Source organism: Camelus ferus, chromosome 7 (assembly GCF_009834535.1).
Source record: "Camelus ferus isolate YT-003-E chromosome 7, BCGSAC_Cfer_1.0, whole genome shotgun sequence".
In the NCBI taxonomy this organism is placed as follows: Eukaryota; Metazoa; Chordata; class Mammalia; order Artiodactyla; family Camelidae; genus Camelus; species Camelus ferus.
The window spans coordinates 49,401,279-49,424,762 of NC_045702.1; positions in this window are offsets into that span (position 1 = coordinate 49,401,279).

A 23,484-nucleotide genomic window follows, 5' to 3' on the forward strand; every position below is an offset into this window, starting at 1 on the left:
GCATTCTGTGTAAGGAGAAATTAGTGTTGAACTCCTATGTGCTTGGCATTTATTTTCTGTAGAAGATTGTCTGTGATGTCTACAATAGCAAATGTTATTTTGGTGGGGGATGGGAGAAAGGTGTACATTGGTGTGGCCATTTTAATTTTCTAATAGTGAACATAAATTGCCTTCTGAAATGTTCCATCCACATTTTCTTTTTAACCTGTAATTCTGCCGTGTTGACAGATGACCCTTTACACTGGAAGGTGACACAGGTGGTGCTATTTCTGTAGTTGGTGGTGATGAGCAAGACTGATGTGGATGTGGAGTAATCTTTTTCCACTTATGAGCACAGCTTCCGTAGGACTTTGAGTTCTGAAAAATGACAAACTTTAACTGCTGAGTTGCAGGTAAGTCTAGTGATAGGCTGCTGCTTTTGGACCAGTCCTCTGATAAATCCTGATACGTAATTGGTGTGACTTCATTGTCATTGTTTCCAATTTTCCCTGTGGTTCACCTCATGATGCCTTGAAGAGTTGCTTTGGGTACCTGGTTATCTGCTTCCCTAGACTAGAGGTTCCCAGTATCAGTTTTAGCTTGATGGTGATTTACATACCTTCCTTGATTGGTTATTGATAGGCTCTCTCCCATTGCAGTGAAGTCTCCATTTCTCTGAATGTTTAGATTCATTTAATTCAACCATTTAATTTATGTGGAGGACTCTGAGAGTCCAAAGGGTTTAGGATATTTGCCCCAGACAAATCGGGCCTAGACCAGTGCTTTTTTTTCTCTACTTGGGGGCATGGTTTTAAGATTTTGAGCAAACTCCAGAATTGGCTTGAGGACCAGAACTACCCAGTATCTTACAGCTGAGCACCTTTTCCCCAAGACTCAGTATCTTTCTCTTTTACTACAGAGTTTTGCATAACCAAAGTAGATAAGACCATGACTGTCTCTTAATGAGTGAGGCTGGACACTGCTCTGCATAGACCTAACACCTGGTAAATTATAAAGGCCAGGATCCTATTTAGCTGTTTTATCTTTTTACTTCCTAAGAATGAAAATGAGTATGTCTCTGTTTACACTAAAAATTCCGATAGTAATATTGTGAATATGTGTACCTTTCGGAGTACTTTTTATTTTATTTTGATTTTACAATTACTGATACAAAGCATTGTTTGTGGAAAAAAATGCCTGAGACCATTATTTTTGCCTTTTCTTTTATAAGGATAATTACCACTAAGAATACTCTTATGAATTCAAAGCTGATGGAAAAAGAAAGATAATTTAACTAGCATGTTCAGAAACTGTTTGTTGGGTAGAAAAACCAGGAGTATAGTTTGCCCCATGGAGTGATTATAGAATGAGGCAGAACCAAAGGAGAGTGATCATAAGTGGTTTTCCTACTCTGTACAAATGATCCCAGAGGCCTTTTTCAATTTGTGATCTGTGATGCTATTCTTATGTCTGACATGCTTTCTTAGTGGGTTTTGTTTTCATGCGTGACTGATGCAGAGAACAGCTTGAAATCAGATTGTAGGTAGCAGAATTCAGAAAAATAATAACCTAGGTAAAGAGTGAGTGAACTTATTCAAATGTATGGCCACAAGTGACTGCTGTTTACTTCTACAGAAGATCTACTCAGTTGTCTCATTGCACAGCTAGAGTTAAATACCCTGTAGATCTGCAGAAGCAATTTTGAAATGTTCACTCTTCCCCAAGCACTTTTCTCCAAGTGACAGGTTGTGTGGGTGGCTACTATGACACTGCCTTCAGTTAAACAGATGCATGATTATTCAGTCAACAGATATTTCTTGAGGGCATCTCTAAGGTCTGAAGGCTATATGGAAGTCACTATGTCATGCCCATCACAACAAAGGAGTCTCTAATCACAGATGGCTGCTCTTACCTGTGGATATTTGCTGTGTGTACAGGGAGGCCCCTACAGTAGTTACTTCACTGAAGTTTTCTTTGCTATTCTGGGGTGGTGCAGCAGAATTAGGACTGACTCCCCTGAGTGTTGGAAAGATAGGAGTGGAGAGGCAAAAGTGGTTCCTCTGCATTGAGCATTCTAAGTGTGGAAACTTGAGGACAGAGAGTAGAGGTGAGTCCAAGAACTTTTTTTTTTTTTTTGCCCTTGCTACTTTTATTTCTTTTCAATGCACATTTGTCAATCTGTAGCAAAATCCTACAGATTAATAGTTGCCTATTAGACTTTAAGCTTTTTTGTAGACAGGTGCCTGTCCAGCTCACTACTCTAATCCCAGCACCTTGCTGAGCACCTGTAACAGGGCATGTCTGTTGATTTGAACTAACATCCTCATTATACTAATAGGGAAACTGAGGTAAAGAGGCAGAATCCACATCTAAAAGAACCAAAAAATGACAACATGATAGTCCCATACTGTTATAGTGAGGGAATTCATATACTTGTCTCTCAGTTTTATGTTTGGAATGAAAACCCAAGTAAGCACAAAATAAGACATTCATTAAAACATTGAGAGTCAAGCATTTATTTTAACTTGTTTTAGAGTGCCTTTCTGTATGGAGCCCATCACTGCCATTTATTTGCCTATATGATTTCTTTATATGAATAAGTAAGGGATCCTTTCTTTTTTTTTTTCCTGGGCTCATGGCATGCCTGAAAAAAATAGAGCAGGGCTGATTTCAGGTCCAACTTCCCCATGGACCAAGTGCCTTTGTTCAATGAACATCCCTTACAAACATATGTAGCAGTCTTGGCACCCCCAAAACAATGATTGCCAAATTTAATAAGAAATCTGGCTAGCTTATTATCAGTATATTTTTGTTTGTGACATTGATTCCACTTGATTTCTCTGAAAGATCCAAAGTCAGACTCTCCACATGTACTTCTTAACCAAACCGGGACAGTCTACCCAGAAGGGTATCTTCTTCTGCTCCAGCCAGTTGAGGTTCCATTTCCTTATATTCCTGTGCTGTAAACAGCTCTACATTTGCCCTGTCACCTCCTAAAGCAGCATATCATTGATAACTAAACAGAACATGTCAATCAATATCAATTGAAAAGCTGAAACTCCAAGTTACTTACTTATTGCATATATACACACATTGTTCCAAACCCAACAGTTGTGGTTTAGAGATTGAAATATAGTTGATTGTGAATTGAAAGATTGAAATATAATTGATTGTGAATTGAAAAGGGGCACTCTAAAAATATTTTAAATTTGGTATGATTAGTATGAATGGAGAAAGCTGCTTCTCCACCCCCCATTTTCCCCCCTGCCTTCCCTCCTTCCCTCCAGGGATGCGGTGAATTTGTGTAATTTAAGGCAGGTGGTCCACATAGTAGGCTGACCACAGAGGATGAGAGAGTGTGCATTTGATACCCTGACTGCTGCTCTTTAATAGACTTTAAATATACTATGACTATTATTTGGCTTTTGGCTATTACATTTCTTTTCACTTTCTTTCAAAGGCTTCTCTCTTTCATTTCGTCATTTTCCACATACTGAAATGTAACCCAGGTCCAATGGCACCAAATAGAGGATTTATCTATATTGTCATCAAACTAAATGTGAAGGAAATATCAAAGGGGAGCAAAGGGCACCACTATATTTTGTCTCTTGAATGCTGACAGAAAAATGCATGCATTTTTCTTTGCCTAGGTAATAACAATACTTTATTTTTTATATAAAGCCTTTCATCTGGGAATCTCAAAGGCCTTTGAGATGCTGTTTGGGTCTGGCATTCTTCATTTGGCTGCCCTTTGTCTCTTTCAGTAAAGAAACATTCCTGTTGGCTGTAGTTTTGTAACTGAACTTGAACTTGGGTATGCACATTCAGAGGTCCAAGGGCATTGAGTGTTTCTTGAATAGATCAAACAAATGACCATTTATGACATTATCAAAACAATCCTGAGAGGAAGATGGGTGGCAAAGGTGATTATCCAATTTGCAGGTGGAGCAGTTGTGACACAGCAGTTTAAGCAGCTCACCTGAGGGCACACAATAAGTCTTTGTTACTGCCAGAAACAGTAGTAACATCTACCAGACCATTAGCATGGTTGTGTTTCTTGGCGTCCCACCTATCTGCTCCTCCTCCTTTCAGAATGAACATCTCTAAGATACGGCATCCTGGTGCATGTGAGAAAAAGATTCCAATGCAAGAGAGGAGAATAGAGTAGCAACTTCGGAAATGTTGTAGATAAAGAAAATTGTGGGCTTTCTCCAGAAAAATCACACAGCTTCTAGTCAAATTAATGAGTCAACAAAACAAAACAAAACAAAACAAAACAAAAGGAATATCCTTTGCACATAGAAAGTAGAAATGTGATCTTTAAGTTCCATTCCTTTTAGGTAAGAAAGTATGTGTTGATCTCAGCCAGGAAGCAAAGGTATAATGTTTTATATATTATATATAAATATAAATATATATGAATGAATATATTTACATATATATTCTTCAAGCCCTCTGTACATTTTAAAACTTAAAAGCATTTTTCATTTATGTCTTATTTATAACTGTCTTTTTTCTTTCCTGGAATTCTGTTTTGTCCTTTATCTCCAAACATAGTCATTTGTTTCAACTCTATGGTTATTATTCTGAAGACCCCTGAAGTCTGAATTATTCCTCCATGGCATCACTATATGATTTACTACTAACTCAATGTTTGACAAGTCTGACTGTGATATTCTACTTAACATTAATGTTTTAATATTTTCTTGAGACATTATATCATAATTTACTTTTAGTTCAAAAACTCATCAAGTTCAGGGCAGGGACCCCAAGTCTGCTTTTGCAAGTAAAGTAACTTCTGTATTTTATTCTAGTAAGAAGAGCTAATAGAAGGAATTTGTATGTATTTTAATAAAGAGGGCTTGATAATAAATGAGACTTTTCATCTGATAATAATTATACATTTGAAACGGAACAAGTTCTTCAACACAAACTATTTTTTTCTTTTCTGTATTTAATATTCATTTTGAGTTTCTAAAGTGGAACCTATCTTTCATAGTAAAGGATTATTACAAAAAGCCAGAAGAAGTTTCTAGAACAACTCTAATATCATATATCCTAAAGCTATCATTAGTTCATCCTACTGGTAGTTATATATAAAAAGAAAAAAAACTTAGGTCTGTGTCTTCCTATTTTTGAAAGCTTAGAAATTCTCAGATCCAAGATATGTAATTTAGAAAGTTTAGAAAAAGCTGTCCCACACAAAACATTGGTTTTAACATATCAGGGGTAAAAATCTCTAAGAGATATGCCCATTTTCTTTATCTGTACATATCATCTAGGTTCTCAGCTTAGTTTTGAACTGCTCCAGAAGAAATATGCATAAACAAGCAGGAGCAATGTTGGGAAAAAGTGGAAAACTTGATTGTCTTACTTTGCCTGAGTTTGACAGTCTACAGTCTGAACTGCATTCTGTCATTAATGGTCTCTCTCTTCCACAAAATCTCTATTGCTTAGTGCTGTCTCTATGAATGAGGATAAAACTGACAAAGGAGATGAAGGTTTGACAACATGATACAATGGAAGATGCTTAAAGTTTTTGCTACTTTATCAGATAATCGAAGCATGGTTTTTGCTCTTCTCTTTATTATATAGATTATTGAAACCCTTTAATGCTGTCCTTTTCATTGGCATATGTATCTTTGTTTTGAGATCTTCATGCATTATTAATTTTGCTCCAAATAAAAGTTTCACTTGTGATGTATATTTCAGTTCGTTTAGAATGTAATTGAAAAAAGAACAAGCCTAGTCTAAGCTCCCCCACTTACTAGCTATGCTACGTGCCAATTAACTGAATTTGATTTAACTGAGCATGTGGTTCTCTAATATTGGGGGCATGGTAAATTATATCACAAGCGTTATCATTCTGTCATTCTATGATCTAATAACTCTAGTGATGCTACAATAAAATACAATTTAAATTACCATTGTCAACTAGCTTTTCAAGAACTTTTCTCTGTCAGATGCCAAATTTTAAAGCTATAAAATCAATTAAAATATATTTTCTAAATTTATAACTTAAAAATTGTGAAATGAAGCATTATTTAAAAATCCCAAAACTCTTTCTGAGCTTCAATTATTATAATTAAAAATAAAAACTTGAGATCTGGGAGCAAATACAAAAACGGTGATAAATCAGTAACATCTCATTGCTTTAAAAAGTCATTTGCTACCAGTTTTACTTTGCTACTTTCTTATTAAAAAAAACAGAATTCGTTATAAATCCTTTAAATTGGAAATTGAGTCTGTCTTAAGTCCTTTATAAGATGTCTTTACTAGTCAGCATTAATCTTGTTCAGCAGCTCATAGCTATGCTCTATGCCTATGAGAGACAGTGAGTGTGTGTTTACCTAACAATTAGCATGCTTATTACTGATAATGAAAATGGCAGATATAGGAATGTATATTGTCTTCAAGACTTCTTTAACACAATAGTTCACAATTCTTCATCAAAATTTCCTTTTTGACGTATGACATCAAAGTCAGAGTTTAAAACTTGAAACTTTTCTTAGGATTCATGTTCTGAAGTATTTCTGTTTCTTGTTGTGTTTTGTGGTCACTAGCCACAGAGAAATTTGTCTTTTTTACGTACACTGGAAATAATTTACTGCTTTTAGAAATATTAAACCACACACACAAAAAAACCCAATGTTAAAGAAACATTATGAGTCGGCTGAAGCCCTCAAAACGCCAGGAAATTGAGAGTTAATGTGGAAGCTCTGATCTAGCTCTACGTTCTGGGGACTCTAGGACCCCTGAAGAAGGACAGGTTGTGCCCACTTTACACACATGTAAGAATCTTTTTTTTAAAAAGCACTGGCAGGATGATGTCATAGAGGGCACACATGTTTAGTACAATTCTGAGACACTAATATTCACATTTGCTTAATATAAAATAATACTCTTCATAAACATCAATTCTTGTCTAAGTTTAATACACAGACAAAAGTCACAAATTCTAAAATTACAATGTAGATTTTGACTGTGATATAGATGCATTCAATCATATGAACTTGGCAAAAATGATATTCTCAAATGAGTTTTTAGATAGAATATTCACTTGCACAATCTTTGCTTATGATGTATGAGAGAAGTGAAATTTTCAAACCCATCTACCTTACTTATCTCCCTTCAGAGACCAAAGATTCAGGCTATTCACACAGGCTGGGTCATAGGAAAAAAAGTCTCCTTTATGTACATAGCATAGAAGGCAAAAGTTCAGTTGTTGTAGTAGATATATTTTTTAAGTTTTTTTCCAAACATTATCTTACATGTAGTCATCTAGAAACTGAAATTTATAAGTCAGTCAAGAGAACAAATTTTTTATTGATGAAAACATTTCTTCTGGTTTTTTATTATTATATTGTATTAAATTTATTTAAATTGTGTAACACTTTTCCTCAAGAAACTGTACTTTCTTGTTTCCATTTTAAAATTTAATTATTATTTAGTGCAGAAAACATATTTTGAATTTTTAATAAGAATATCAATATTGAAAATGGTTTCATTTTTAAAGAAATCTTTAAGTACATAATTTATTATCACAATTAAGCTTAACGTATAGAAAAATATCTCACTGGATTAAGTAAAATGCTTTAAAGTTTTAAAATCCACAAATATAGAAAGACTGCCAGTTCTTTAATTATAAATATAACCTTGATGGCATTATTCAAAGTTCATTATCAAATAATTGTAATAGTACCCTTTTTAAAGTATTTCTGTTGAGCTGTGGTTTTGTCAAAAGAATTAAACAATTATAATTAATTAGTGTATTGCTTCATATTCAGTCACATTATCTGCTTTCTTTGTAAATAAAAAAGGAAGATGGTTAAAACCAAATGTTATCAGTTATTTAAAGTAAGCATATTTGGAATCAGAAAAATAAAGCTGAATTTACATAAATTAGAAAGCATAGACTACCTACAATTTTAATTAGGAAAAATAATTTTTGGTTTTTGATATAAACATCACCTCCCCAAATACAGTTTTTTATTTGAGACCTATATCTGTTTTAAAAGCAGACTGTAAGAAATTATGTTATGTGAGACATAACAAATGATACATTTAAGAAATACTAATTTCTTAATATATAGTTCAATTTATTGCAAACTGGTAATTTGCCTTCCTATACTAGTGATTTCAGAAAATACTGGTAAAATAACAAACATTTATTGAGAAATATTTAACAACATGTTAATCTAGGAATTAAATTATTTTTATACTTTGGAAAGAATTAATTGTTGCATCCTAAAAATATTTTCCACATTGATTGAATCTTTATGTATTAGTTTAGATCTAAAATCTTGTTTTCTACATTTGAATATAGAAATATTTAAAATACATTGTTGAATTAAGATTACACAATCAAATACCTCCAGTTTTAGGAGCCTAATTGTAATTTTTCATATTACATATTCCAAATCATAGATTCTATTAGGTTGCAGTTCATGTGTAAATAAATGAAATTATTCAGTCTACTTTTTAACATAATCTCCCCCATAAACTCAGGAAGCACATTATCAGGGAGAAAAAGGAGTATATGAACAGAAGATGTCTTAATGCACTTCTCAAAATTAAACTATGTCGGCTTAAAAATCACAGCTTTACAAATAAAAGGCATTTTGCCTTTCTATTCTAGGATTAAAGGAGGACATTGGACACATTCAGATGGCAAATTTAGTCAATGTTTGGAAATGCTTTGTAGTGGCCAAAAGCTGTGCGTTTCCTTCTGTTGACCTGATTTTTTTTCTTCCAATAAAGTTAATTAATAGAAGATGTATCAAACAGGATTATTGCAGATGTGCACATACTGCCGTGCTAATTGCTCTTATTTTTTTTACAATCTGGTCCTGCACATGCTTTAATTTATATTTGCCTGACTTTGCTTTTTAGTGAATTAGCTGCACTCTGCCACACACTGAATAGTAATGTGCTTGCATCACTCGATTATCTCAGATGCATTATTGTCTAGAATCCATGCTCCTAATTTCCTTACCACCCACACCCATCTCTTTCCTCTGTTTGGAAGGCTGATTTGTGTTAAGAAGGGACCACCAAGCTATTAACTCTAGGACATAACTAGCATTGTTCATAGGAAGCGGGGCTTATGATGATCATATCACATTTTAACTCTTCCACCAGCATTATCCTTGTTTCCCCAATGCTTTCAAGAGGCAATAACTCGAAATGCCTCGCATGGAAATGATAAACTGCCTGTTGTGCCTTTTCTTTGAAGGAGTTCTCCTGCAGAGTATCATATTTAAATAAATTGCCATTGAGTTTAGCAAGCAGCACAATCATGCCCATTGAGGTGGAATCTTTTGATCATATTTTGTAATGCAATCAAGGATCACATGAGGATTCTGGAACAGGCCAGTCTTGCTGTGTGCTGAATAGGCGACAGGAGAAAGAAAACATTAATTACCCTGAATCCCACTGACATAACAAAGCACACCTGTGTCCCAGATACTACAGACTCCCCCCCCCCCACCAAGGCAATGGCTACATCTATGACCACAGTAACTCTTTTCACTTGATTGATCAGTAATTTCAATCAAACCACCAGATTTTTTTTAAAAAATTACTGGTATGTTCACATTGTCTAAAAAGGTCAAATGTGTGCACGTCAGCATGGCTTTTACGTACTTTTATGTCATGAAATGTACTAGCCAGGGAGCAGGATACCTGGGTTCTAGGTACACTGATTTGTTCATTGAGTCAGCTGACATCTCTGCCACTCGTCTCCCCCTCTCTCATACCCTCTCAAAAATCAGTAAGACCCAGATAATAATTGTCTACTTAACCAAAACAGGTGTCTGAAGGATTTATGAGTGAATGGTTAAGAAGAACTTCAGATATATAAAGCACTTTACAAATGTACTAATCTGATAACTGTATGGATTTGTGTGGCACAGATTGTATACTAATAGTGTTCCAGTCTCATTACCCCTTTGCAAACGTTTTTACAGTATTAATCTTTCTGACAAAAAGGACTAGCGGTTCTTTCATCTACCAAAGATACAGGGTCACTAGCAGGGAATTGCTAACTGACAGATTAATTGAGGAAACTTGGGGATACTGTTGAACTTCAGTCAGTGTATTTCAAAAGAGGCAGCAGATGTGGAAGTGGGGGTTTGTAGGGGATTTCCTGCTCTGCTGGTCCAGTCTTTTCAACTTTTTGTTAAAACTCTGAGATATCAATGAGAAAAAAAATAGCTGATACCATCCTAAACCATTTCCTGCTGACAGGTATTGTTTAAGAACCTGTTACCCTCGCTGCCTGTTTCTGTTTGTTTGTTTTTGTGGATGGTACAGGAGAGGCAAATGAGAGATAGAAATGAAAAATTAAGGAATAACTATTAAGCATAGTTTTTTTTGATCTCCACTAGGATAGTTTTGCAGTTCAGATTTATCTCTTTCTCCTCAAAAATAGGATATAATTTTTATATTGCATTCCAGTAAGATCTCAATAATCAAAATAAAAATGTCATTTTTTTCTGTATGATTTTCCTCTTTTATAAAGAAGAAATATGGAGGTCTAGTCCTAGTCTATTACCTAAGCTTTCTGTCAAGTGGGGAAGAAAACCCCAAAGGAATTGGAGTAGGAAAGCATGTTGTTGGTCCTAGAGGGTGAAGACTGAGGCTTTTCATAAATGTTAAACAATGCTTATAATTTTACATCTTTTTTGGGAGCTGAAGTCAAACAACCTGAAAAATAAATGACTGAGAAGGCAAGTGGGCTAAGTGGCTTTTATATTACTTTGAAGTTTGTATTAGTTAGCTAGGGCTTCCATAACAAGTATCACAGACTGGGATTAAACAACAAAAATGTATTTACTCACAACTCTGAAGGCTAGAAGTACAAGATCCAGATGTGGGAAGGTTGATTTCTTCTGAGGACTCTCTTCTTGCCCTGTGGATGTCCATCTTCTCCTTGTGCCATCACCTGGTCTCTCTTCTGTGTGTTACTATGTCCTGATCGCTTCTTCCTATCTATCTGTCTATCTATCTATCTATCTATCTATCTATCTATCTATCTATCTATCTATCATCTATCATCTATTTATGTGTTTATTTATAATTGAGGTATAATTGATATATAACATTATATTAGTTTCAAGGGTACAACATAATGCTTTGATACTTGTATACATTGCAAAATGTTCACTACACCATCTCCAGTTAACACCTTTCAACTTTCATAGTTATAGAACTTTTTTCTTTTGATGAGAACTTTTAAGATCTACTTGCAACAGTTTTCAAATATGTGATACAGCTTTATCAACAACAGTCACCGTACTGTACATTATATCCCAATGACACTCATTTTGTAACTGACCAGTTTACACCTTTTGACCTCCTTTACCCATTTCTCCCACCCTCCAGGCCCCAGCTTTGGCAACCACCAATCTGTTTATATCTAGGAGCTTGGTTTTTTGAGTTTGGTTTTTGTTTTGTTTTGTTTTGTTTTTAGGATTCAAATATTTGTCTTTCCATATTTGCCTTTCTCTGTCTAACTTATTTCACTTAGCATAATGGCTTTGAGGTTCATCCGTGTTTTTGTAAATGGCAAGATTTCATTCTTTTTTATGACCAAATAATTTTCCATTATCTATCTATCTATCTGCCTACCTACCTATCTACTCATCAATCTATACCTGCATGTATACCACATTTTCTTTATCCATTTATCCATCAAGGGACACTTAGGTTGTTTCTAATCTCCCCTGCTTATAAGGACACTAGTTATATTGGAATAAGTTCCATCCTAATGACCTTATTTAGTCTTATATCTTTAAAAACTCTGTCTCCAAATAGAGTAATATTCTGAGGTACTGGGGATTAGGACGTCAACATATGAATTTTGGAATCACAAATCCCTTTTTTTTTCTGAAGGGTATTGAAAAATTCTGCTTCAAATACCTTGAGGAAGAAGTCTCTTCCCTCGATTCTAGCTGACATTGCAGAAAACTTAAAATGTATTCAGTTTACAATCCTGACAATTACATTTGGGATTCCCAGGAGATATGCTGACAAGATGTTTGGATTTAAAAAAAACTAAGCAAAAACTGAAGTAAAATCAGAAATGCCACCAAAGATATGATAAAGTTTAATTAATCTAAGAACAATTTTTTTTTCATTGTATAAGGGGGAGAGCTACTTCAAACATCTGTTCTTTCCTAGATCAATCCACACAAATAATCCACAGCCTCATCTATAGTTTTGTGTTTTATTTCCCCATAGCGTCTGTTTTTGGCCCCTCCAACCTGGTACCTCTGACCCTCTCCTCCCCACCGGTTCCTCAAATGGAAATTTTATGTGGGTAGAGCACTGTCTGTTTGGTTGCCCCTGTAATCCTAGTGTTAGCCATAGAATGAGAGCTAAGTAAATATTTCATGAGTAAGTAGCAAGGTTGTTGCCAGACATTACGGGCTAGGAGTTTAGAGCTTTGAGTTATTCTCTGTTGCGTCTTGTATTTTGTATATCGCAGGAGCAACAGAAAAATCTCTGGATCTCACATAAGTACAGTGTTTAGCTAAAGCAGTTCTTTATGAAAGACTTCGAAAACTCTGGTAGCAGTCTTATTTCAAGGATCATCTTGATTAGCAGACATACCTGTGGATCAGTCAGTTCATCAGATAAATGATCAGTTGTTTACAATATAAATTAACATATATACTAGGCATATATACACTAATTCTTAAAGTAACTCATAGTGTGACGTATATAATCCCCATTTTACAAATAAGGTAGTAAAGATCAGAGAGGTCAAGTATATTACCCAGGATTTCACAGCCATTAACTGACAGAGCCAGGATTTCAATTTAGGTTTGACAGATTCAAAGCCTCATGACCTCACCCCCACCCAATTTATCTCTAGTTAAAATGGCCATTCTAATGAGGGGCGGGGAACGCATAACTAATTACAATCCAATAATATTTTTAAATATCTTGCTTTTTTGAGAAGGATAAAAAAATTGTCAGAATTCTACTTTCCTTCTCAGTAAACTCAAATGAAATACTGGCTTGTTGTTATAAATACAGCATATGTAATTAAAAGCTGGGTGGTATTTTCTGAAGAGAAAGAAAAATCATTCATCTTTTCTCAACTGATTTTCTTGTAATTTGACTTCAGCTAACATTATTAATCAGAACAATGAAAGAAAAATTCACAAGGCCCATGAGTCAGCCTATTTCAGATTCTCAGTGTCAACATATGGTCTCAAAGCCCAAATGCAGTATTTTCACATGATGCATCTTTGACTGTTTATTACAGGGGAGGTACGAGAAGAGGGAAACAGTCTGTTTTGTTATCCATCCAGGATTTCAGTTAAGTGTCTTTATCCCCGAGGGCAACTTGGCAGTTTTGGGCTTGGTGCCCACATTGTTAAAGCTGCGTTTGTTCTCAAGTCTCTAGAAGGGTTTTTCTTTCTTTCTTTTTTTTTTTTAATATTCTGAATATTTCTGTTTCTTCATGTCCCCTTCCCATTCTCTAGAGGAATTGTTTAAATCATATGATTGATCTAATTTGGGGCAGTAGCTCTGCTACGATGATTCTCCAGCAGAGACTTGTTTTCCTTTAACCTTATATAGGACCTAGTAGTCATTTTAATATAATTTCTATCAATCTGCAATTCCAGAGTCTCATCTGTTTTTTAAAATGCTTTATAAACTAAATATTGTGAATATGACTGAAAGTCTTTCTTTCCAGCCATAAGCATAATACGACCTAAAAATAAGTAAATTTTCTTTGCTCTCCATATTTAATTCTAGTGATTGGATTTTAATATGGAAGTAGAAAAAATATATTCAAGGTCCATGGATATAATTATTGTCTACAGGAGGCTTTCAGTAAATGATTGGTGAATTGAACTAATATGCAGCCATATGTCTTGTTCACTTGCCCCTGGTCCCTCTTTCACTGTCACATATTGGTGAGACCCTTGGCTCCAAAGTCTGTTCCTTCGATTCAGATCTCTCTTGTGGCTGCTCAGCAAGATGATGTTTTCACTCAATCTCTACAGTCAGCTTTCACGTTTATTTTGTGGGCAATAGTGGTACGTGTCTCCAGGGATGTGCAAGTTAAATAGGGATATCCATGTAAAGGATTTGGGCCAGTGTCTGTCACATTCTACTGCTGAATCATTATTCCATCTTATTACTGTGGTTTTTATTATCATCACAGAAGAGATGAAAAAATACTCTTAGCTTTTAAGGAAAGGAAGAAAAGCCATGTCTCTGAACTTTGAGAATCTCTCAGCTTTCTAATGACACCAGGGCTGCAGCACAGTTACCAGTACAAACTTGCTGTCGCAAATCTGAGTTTGTTACTAGCCTTGCCACATTTTCAGTCCTTTCCCAGCCACACTCACAAATACAAAAGTATTTGCAAGTGTCTATGTGTGTAGTGAGGGTGGAAGGATGGACCTCCACTTCCAAATAACGTTAGTTCACTGGGATGAATGGCCCTCCCCTTTACCTGCTTCTCTTCCCTCAGCAAATCTGATTTATTTGCACTTACTCAGGAGCAGGTGACTTATGAATGGCTGATCCTCAGCAATGGGATGTGTTGTAAAACTGTCTCTGGGTTAATAATAATAGTGAGTTAGAGGAGGAGCTACGCTGGTTCATGTTGCTGACATCTAGGACCAAGCATTATCCTACAGGTCTTTTATGTGATTGATTATTTTCAAATATTTAAAACAAAACAACCCCTCGCCCCCAAACCACCTTACTGAATACTCAAGGTTTTAAAGCTAACAAAATAAAACACCCTATTTTCTTGGTTACTAACCACACTGTCACTAACAGGTTAGTTTCTGGTTTGATTTAAAAATGAAACACCTTGGCAAATTTTTGCAGAGTTTGGAAATTGTTACCATAGGGTGTAGACATAGGGGGAATAGAAAAATAGAAGGATATGACATAGATCTTGCATACCACTCTTTGTAAGCCATACTACTTCTTTTGATATTACTCCTGCCTCTTCTAAGCATTCAAACACGATCAACAACAAGAAAAACCTAATTAGCCAGTGAAGATTTTAGGTTGAGGGCAATTAGTGCATCAGTTTATGTCTTGAGGGTAATACCATCCTTGTTGCTATAAGAAATGTCTGGAGGAGCATGCAACACATGCTCCATGGAGCAGTGGAGAGAAGTTATTCCATCTTACAAGTTCAGTGCTGTTAGGGATCTAAGGCCCCTGTAACTCCTGAATATACCCACTTCACTTTGTTTCTACAATTAAACGTCAGATTTATAACTTATCACATTTTTTTCTGTTTCCCTCTGAGCACCAAAATCACTGTCTTTCCTCTGTAGTATATTTTGTTTTTATTATTCACCCACCAACATAACTCATATATGGGGGCTAGCAGAGAGTCACTGGGTGAAACTAAGCCAGCAGGAACACTCACTGTGACTGTCCCTCCTGCCTCTTCTAGGAAGTACCTGTGTGGCCGCCCTTCTCACCCCCCAGCACTGCCCCAGCCACAGGAAAGAGAGCTAGTGCAAAGCATGTTTGGGTGCTATGTATTACTTCACATATGGCTAAAAACTCCAGGCATTTGAACTTGCTATCTTACTCATCAGTGTCACAGGCTATCTTGCTTCATCATTCAAATCAGAGGAAATAACATGTTCCGCATTTTTCCAAAATGTAGGACTCCCTTGCAATTCCTAAGATCTGAGTCTGGAACTGGAAGTGAACTTTTCCAGAACTAAGTTAAAACTAATGTCAAGCACAACATCATGGTTCAGAGGGAAAAAAGAAAAGCATCCAACCAAGGTTCACCGAATAAGAGGTTTATCAGTCCCCTTAGTCATCAAATGCCTCCTGAGAAACCATGTTGATGAATTACATGTAAATGAATCAGAAACAGAGGTATTAATTAACACAAGGCTTCAAAGGGGAAAATATTTGGCCATAGGTTCTTTCAAATTTTCTAAATATTGTTCAATTCTATAACCAATATGTTAAAAAGTAGATTTTCTTTACAGCTTTATTGAGCTATCGTTCACATACCATATAGTTCACCGGTTTCAAGTGTACACATCTGTAATTTTTAGTATATTCATAAATGTATGTAAGGACCATGACACTCACTTTTAAAATATTTTTATCATTTCAAAAAGAAACCATGTATCGTTTAACTACTGTCTCCCTAGGCTTCTCTACTTAGTTGCCCTAAGCAGCTACAAATTTATTTTATGCTTATTGATTTGTCTATTTTGGACACTTCCTATAAATGGAATCATGTAATATGTAGTCTTTTGTGACTGGCTTCTTTCATTTAACATAACGTTTTGGGGGTTTATCAATGTTATAGCACATAATAATATTGCATTCATTTTATAGCCAAATAATATCCCATTGTATGGATATGCCACATTGTATGGATATCGCTGGTGGAAATTTGGATTCTTTCCACATTTTAGCTATAGTAAGTAATGCTGCTATACACATTTATGGACAAATCTTAGTTTGGATATATGTATTCATTTCTTTTGGGGGTATAATCAGGAGTAGGATTGCTGAGTCATATAATAACTCTATGTTTAATCATTTGAAGAACTGCCAGTGTTTTCCAAAGTGGCCTCACCATTTTACATTCCCATAGCAGTGCACGAAGGATCCAATTTTTACACATTCTTGCCAAAACTTGTTATCTGACTTTTTGATTCTAGCCATTCTAGTGGGTATGAAGTGGAATCTCACTGTGGCTTTGACTTGCATTTCCCAGATGGCTAACTATGTCAAGCATTTTTTTCATGTGCTTACTGGATATTTGTAGTATATCTTCTTTGGAAAGTTGTGTTTTCAGATGCTTTGCCCATTTTTAAATTAGGTTATTTGTCCTTCTGTTATTGAGTTGTCTGGTTCTTTGTATGTTGTAGATACAAGTCCCTTACCTCATATATGATTTGCGGATATTTTCTCCCATTCTTCCTTTCTTGATAGTGTCCCTGAAGCACAAGAGTTTTGAATTTTGATGAAATCTAATTTATTTCTTTTTTCTTTTCTTGCTCAAGTTTTTTAGCATCACGTAGAAGAATTCATGCCCAAATCCCAGGTCATGAAGATTTATCCCTGTGTTTTCTTCTAAGAGTTTTATAGTTTTAGCTCTTACATGTAGGTCTTTGATCTATTTTGAGTTACACTTTGTATATGTTGTGAGTTAAGGGTCCAACTTTATTCTTTTACATGTGGCTATCAAGTTGTCCTAGTGCCATTTGTCAAAACAACTATTTCCCCTCCAAATGGTCTTAGAACCCTTGCTGAAAATCATTTGACCATGGACACATGGGTTTATTTCTGGAATCTCAGTTCTATTTATTGGATCTGTATATCTGTCCTTGTGACAGCACCACACTGCCTTGATTAACATTACTTTGTAGTTTAGAAATTGATAAATGTGAATCTTCCTACTTTGATCTTTTTTTAAGATTGTTTTATCTATTCTAAATCCCTTTAATTTCCATATAAATTTCAGAATCAGTTTTTTTAATTGAGGTATAGTTGGTATACATTAATATTATATAAGTTACAGGTATACAATATAGTGATGCATAATTTTTAAAGGTCATACTTCAGTTATAGTTATTATAAAATACTGGCTATATTCCCTTGTTGTACAGTATATCCTTGTAGCTTATTTTATACCTAATAGTTTGAACCTCTTAATCTCCTACCCCTATATTGTCCCTCCCCCTTCCCTCTCTCCACTGCTAAACACCAGTTTGTTCTCTATATCTGAGTCTACTTATTTTTTGTCTTATTCAGTTTTTAGGTTCCACATATAAGTAATTTTATACAGTATTTGTCTTTCTCACTGACTTATTTCACCTAGCATAATGCTCTCCAAGTCCATCCATGTTGCTGCAAATGGCAAAATTTTATCCTTTTTCATGACTGAGTAGTATTTCTCTCTCTCTCTCTCTCTCTCTCTCTCTCTCTCTCTCTCTCTCTCTCTCTCTGTGTGTGTGTGTGTGTGTGTGTGTGTGTGTGTGTGTAATGTCTTCTTTATTCATTCATCTGTTGATGGACACTTAGTTTGCTTCCATATCTTGGTGACTGTAAATAATGCTGCTGTAAACATTGGGGTGGATGTATCTTTTTGAATTAGTGTTTTTGGTTTTTTCGGATATATACCTTAATAGTTCTCCCTCAGTATCCACTAGACACTGGTTCTAGAACCCCATGAGGATGTAAAAATCTGAGGATGCTCAAGTCCCTTCTATAAAATGGCATTGTATTTGCATATAACCTATGCATATCCTCCCATATACTTTAAATCATCCCTAAATAATTTATAATACCTAATACAATGTGAGTGTTATGTAAATAGTTGCAAATACAATGTAAATACTATGCAAAGTTGTCAGTGCATGGCAAATTCAAGTTTTGCTTTCTGGAACTTTCTGATTATATCAATTTGAGGTCTCAAAATTTTCTTAGTCAATACAGTTAAAGTTTCATCAATCTTGTTGATCTTTTCAAAGAATTTTTAAAAAATATTTTTGATCCACAGTTGGTTGAATCCACAATGCAGAGCCTGAGGATATGTAGGTCTGATGGCAATTGGCTTTGTTCAAGTCTTCTATTTTTTTTCCCTAGTTCTACCTGTTATTGAAAATGGGGTATTGAAGTCTCTATTTTCCTTGAGTTTTCTCTCTTCATTTCTGTCAAGTCTTATTTCATGTATTTTAGTACACTCTTATTAGGTGCATATATGTTTATAACTGTTTCATCTTCCTGGTGATTTCACCCTCTTGTAATTATAAATTTTCTCTCTTTATCTCTAGTAACATTTTTGTTTAAAGTTTATTTTGCCTTATATTATAACCACTCCAGCTTTTTTTGTCATTGCTGTTTGCATGATATATCCTTTTCCATCCTTTTTCTTTCATTCACTTGCATCTTTGAACCTAATGTGTGTATCCTATAGATAGTGTATATTTGGATTGGGAATTTTAAAAAATCCATTCTGACAATTTCTGCCCTTTAGTTGGGTTGCTTAATCCATTCACATGTAATGTTATTAGTACAGTTGGATTTACATCTGCCAATTTACTTTTTGTTTCTATATGTTTTCTCTGCTATTACTAATAGTAGTTCTACTATTCTTCCATCACTGCTTTCTTTTGGATTGAATATTTTCTAATGTAAGATTTTAATTACTTTAATAACTTTTCTCATATATTTAAAAATTATTTTCTGAGTAGCTGCTTTTAAGGCTTACTTTATACATCTTAACTCCTCAAAAATCAGACTTATACTAACTTAATTTTGGTGAGATATAGAAACATTACTACTATAGGGCTCTATTTTCTTTTCCCCCTTTTTGTGATATTATTGTTATAGATATTACATCTGTAAGTGTTACATACTGAACAATTTACTGTTAAAGTGTTACTTTATATAATTTTATGACTTTAAAGAAGCTGAGAAAAGATAATTTGATGCTGCGGTAATAAGTGTTTTAAAGGCTCTTCAGAGTTGAGTCTTACTTTGATGATGAACTGATTTGTAGGGTATTATTTTATTCTTTGAGTAGCACTACTGTGGTTGCCTCAATGTTGTTACCATTTAATTGTTTCATATCTCATATTGTGTGGCCTCCAGTAGCAAAGACTTAGATGCCAAGAATAACTTAAACTATTTGAAAGCATCCTAATGATAAAGCATCCTAAGCATTTCAAATAATAATATTTGAAATCTAAAGTGTACCTAATCATCAAGATATAAATCATATCCTCGACCAGTTATCTTTTTGTGGATAAAAAATACAATAGAAATTGAGATGTTAGTGGGAGCCTTGGATTTTTATTTATTTTTTACTTTGGAAGGAATGGGAACACTGTACAAATTATGAAATCTATCTTATACCTTTATGGAGTAGTGCAAGAAGGTTACAGTACATGTACATGTTCTGTTTTCTGATTTTATATTTTTCCCTCTTAACTACTTACACAATTAATGACACTTTCCAAATAGTATTGTTTTAGTCCTTCCTCATCTTGAGGGATTACATCTTGTTTATTTTGGTTCCTCTAGGACCTAGAATAATCACTAGCACATAGTAGGTGCTCAGAAATTGGTGTTGAATATTATAATCACTTTAGATACTGATTCTTAAAGATGTGGACTTGTTTCTCCTTAAGAGGTTTTTTGCACTTCCTAATTTAATGCCAAGGATGACCTTATTTGGGAAAGTGCAAATATGATGCTTTTAGTAATTTCACTCATGTGATGATTATAATCATAAAGAAGCCAAGTGTGCCTCCACAAAATTGATTCTGTTTATATTTGGTGTCCACATATGATAAGAAGCATAAGTATATAGAACTGTCTGCTCAGGCTTCACTTTAGGTGGAAACAAGATAATAAGTGAATTACTAGGTAGGATGAATGGTCAAATTAGGAAAGTGTCCAGGGGCTCTGTAGTCAGGGCAGAGCATCAGACAGAATGGCTAATAACTAAAGGTATGAAGAGTGAGGTGATAAGGGTGATGATGGGTGCAGAAAGCAAGTGGTAAAGTTCACAGCTGGGAGAACTGAGCACTTGTCTCGGTCTGTTCATAAAGCTTCCACCTCTTCAGAGAACAGAAAGAGATATGAGTTTAGGATACAGGTTTTAATCAGCACATAGCATGTGTTTTGAAGACATCAGTGGGAACATAAAGGAACATTTTATATTATGGATATCACAAAGTTTTGCTTTTTGTATTTCAGATGTTTAATGAAATAGTCTTGTTTCATAGTTTTCTTGGAAGGAGAATGAAAAGCAACATTTAGATCTTTCTTCTACATATGTTTATTAACATATTTAACTCAAAAAGAAGAATGGACTAGTGGTTTAGATATTTTTATGTCCATTTTACAGATGAGGAAAAGGAAGTTCAACAAGTTTAAATAAAGTGGCCAAAGTCACCTAGGTAGGCAGTAGTGGAGTTGGGATTTACACCACTCTGTTACATTGCAGATGACAAAAAATAGGAAATCCAGGGACTTTAGCTTTTACCATGAAAAAGTAATCAGTCCCAGTTGTGCCTTACTGCTATAAACAATTAGAAAGCTGGACAAAATATATGAAATCATAATATTCAGGTGTTGGACAGCAGACAGTACAGGACTGTGACCTTTAAGAGAAGGGAAATAAGATGAACCTTAACTGTACCAGCTTTCTGCCTGAAGAAATTTCTGGACCATGGGGCGGAGAGGAGGAACCCAGGGAAAGACCAATAGTCTTGCTGAGTAGAGGAAAAAGAGATCAAAGTTCTGGGACACTGATGCAACGGAAAGTACAAAATACCAGAGAGAAGGGAGCTAAATAGAAAAGGAGCACAAGTCTGCACCGAGGTGTCTGGCGTCTGTGACTGATTGCTAAGCCATGCATGTGCAGGATGCGACTTCACGAGGTCAGACTCAGAACTACTGGGGAGCTCTAGTCTGAACAGTTCCTAGAACTCACGTGGGAATAGGGGATATCTGCATTCCAACTAACCAGACACCTTGTTGAATACCTGGGGTGTTACTAAATATTCAAAGGCACTGCCTTAATAGTAAAGCTAAACTAGATGCAGAGTAAAGAATACTCTAGACCTGCCCCAATATAACTCAGAACTAAGCTTTGAAATAATCAAGCTGATCTGCTAGTAATTTAACTCCCAAACAAAACAAGGTTCAACACTTTTCAAAGGAAGACAACAAAATTCAATCAACAACATAATATTTACAATGGGAGGGGATTATAGAAGCATAAAGCTGCAAAGCTTTTACTTTTTTACGTCACGTGGTATATATAACATTACCTGATGTTAGACCAAAATTTATTAAAGATGCGTACTGTAAACTCTTGAGCAACTGGTAAACAAAATCAAAACAAAACAAAAACCTTGGCATCAAATTTACGCAAAAAACAAGCAAACCAAAACAAAAAACAAAGGAAGTATAGCTATTGAGCCAAATGTATAGATTATTTTGAAAACTATACGAAATCACTTAATTTAAAACTAGGTAAGAGAAGAGGAAAAAATGAAATGAAAGACAGGAAAAGTAGAAAAGATAATAGACTTTAACAAAATCATATTGGAAAATACATTAATTGAAAATAGTGTAACCATTCCAATTAGCTTTGCTTGTCTGTAAAGCTTTTGATCTTTCCATCAGATCTGAATGAGAGCCTTGCTAGGTAATCTTGGTTGTAGGCTTTGCCGTTTCATCAGTTTAAATATATTGTGCCACTCCCTTCTGGCCTGCAGAGTTTCTGCTGAAAAATCAGCTGATAGCCTTATGGGAGTTCCCTTGTATGTTATTTGTTGCTTTTCCCTTGCTGCTTTTAATATTCTTTTTTTTTTTTAATCTTTCATTTGTGTCTTGGTGTGTTCCTCTTTGGGTGCATCCTATAAGGGACTCTTCTTTCTAACTCTGTTAAAAATTTCTAACTTCTTGCCCTGTGTATTCATTCTTCCCCTGAGTATTTTTTTTTTTTTTTATCATCTTTACGATAATTATTCTGAGCTCTTTCTCTGGTAGATTGTCTGTCTCCACTTCACTTAGATCTTCTTTTGGGGGTTTATCTTGTTCTTTTGTCTGCCGCCTCATTTTATATAAATTGCTATTGGTATTTTTATGTATGTAGTAGGCTGGTTACATTTCTCAACCTTGGAGAAGCAGCCCTCTGTGGGAGGTGTCCTGTGTGTCCCTGCCGTACACTCCTCTCTCCTCACCTAAACTATACGCTCCAGGGATTCCCCCTAAGTGGGCTGTGTGGGTCCTTCTGTTGTGGAGGGTTAGCTATGTGGGTGGTCCTGTGGGCTTGTTTGGCTCCTGGCTCAGTTGGTTGCCAGGCCCTGCCTTGTGCCCATGCTGCTGGCTGCTAGTTAGCAGGTCCTGGTCACAAGGTAGCCAACTACAAAACCCCTGGGGACCCCGGGGCTGGTGCCGGCTGACTAGTAAGTGGAGTCAGGGTCCAGAAGACTCTGGGGCTGTTGACCCCCCACTGGTGGGTGAAGTTAGGTCCTGGGATTAATGCCTGACTGCTGGCAGGCAGAGCCGGATCCTGGAGTCTGGCTGCAGGGCTTAGGGAATCCAGAGCTGGTGTTAAATCACTGGTTGCAGGGGAGCTGATTCCTGACACAATTGGGTATGGGGTCTGGGACATCCTGAAGCTTGTGTTAGCCTGTTAGTAGGTAGTGTTGGAGCCCAGCTGGTCCCAGGGTAGGGTCTGGCCTGTTACAGGTTTTGGGATTGTGGTTTTCTTGCATCTGGTCTCTGCCCCCTGGTAGGTGAGGCTGGCCTAGAGGCTAGTGCAGGTTTCCTGGAAGGCAGGGCCAGTGCCTGCCCATTGGTGGATGGAGCTGGGTCTTAGGCCTCTGGTGGGCAGGGCACTGTTTAGGGGCATGTCTAGAGGAGGCTGGGAAGACTTTAGGCAGCCTGCCTGCTGATGGGAGGGGCTTCGTCCTCACCTAGTTAGTTGCTTGGCCTGAGGCATCCCAGCCC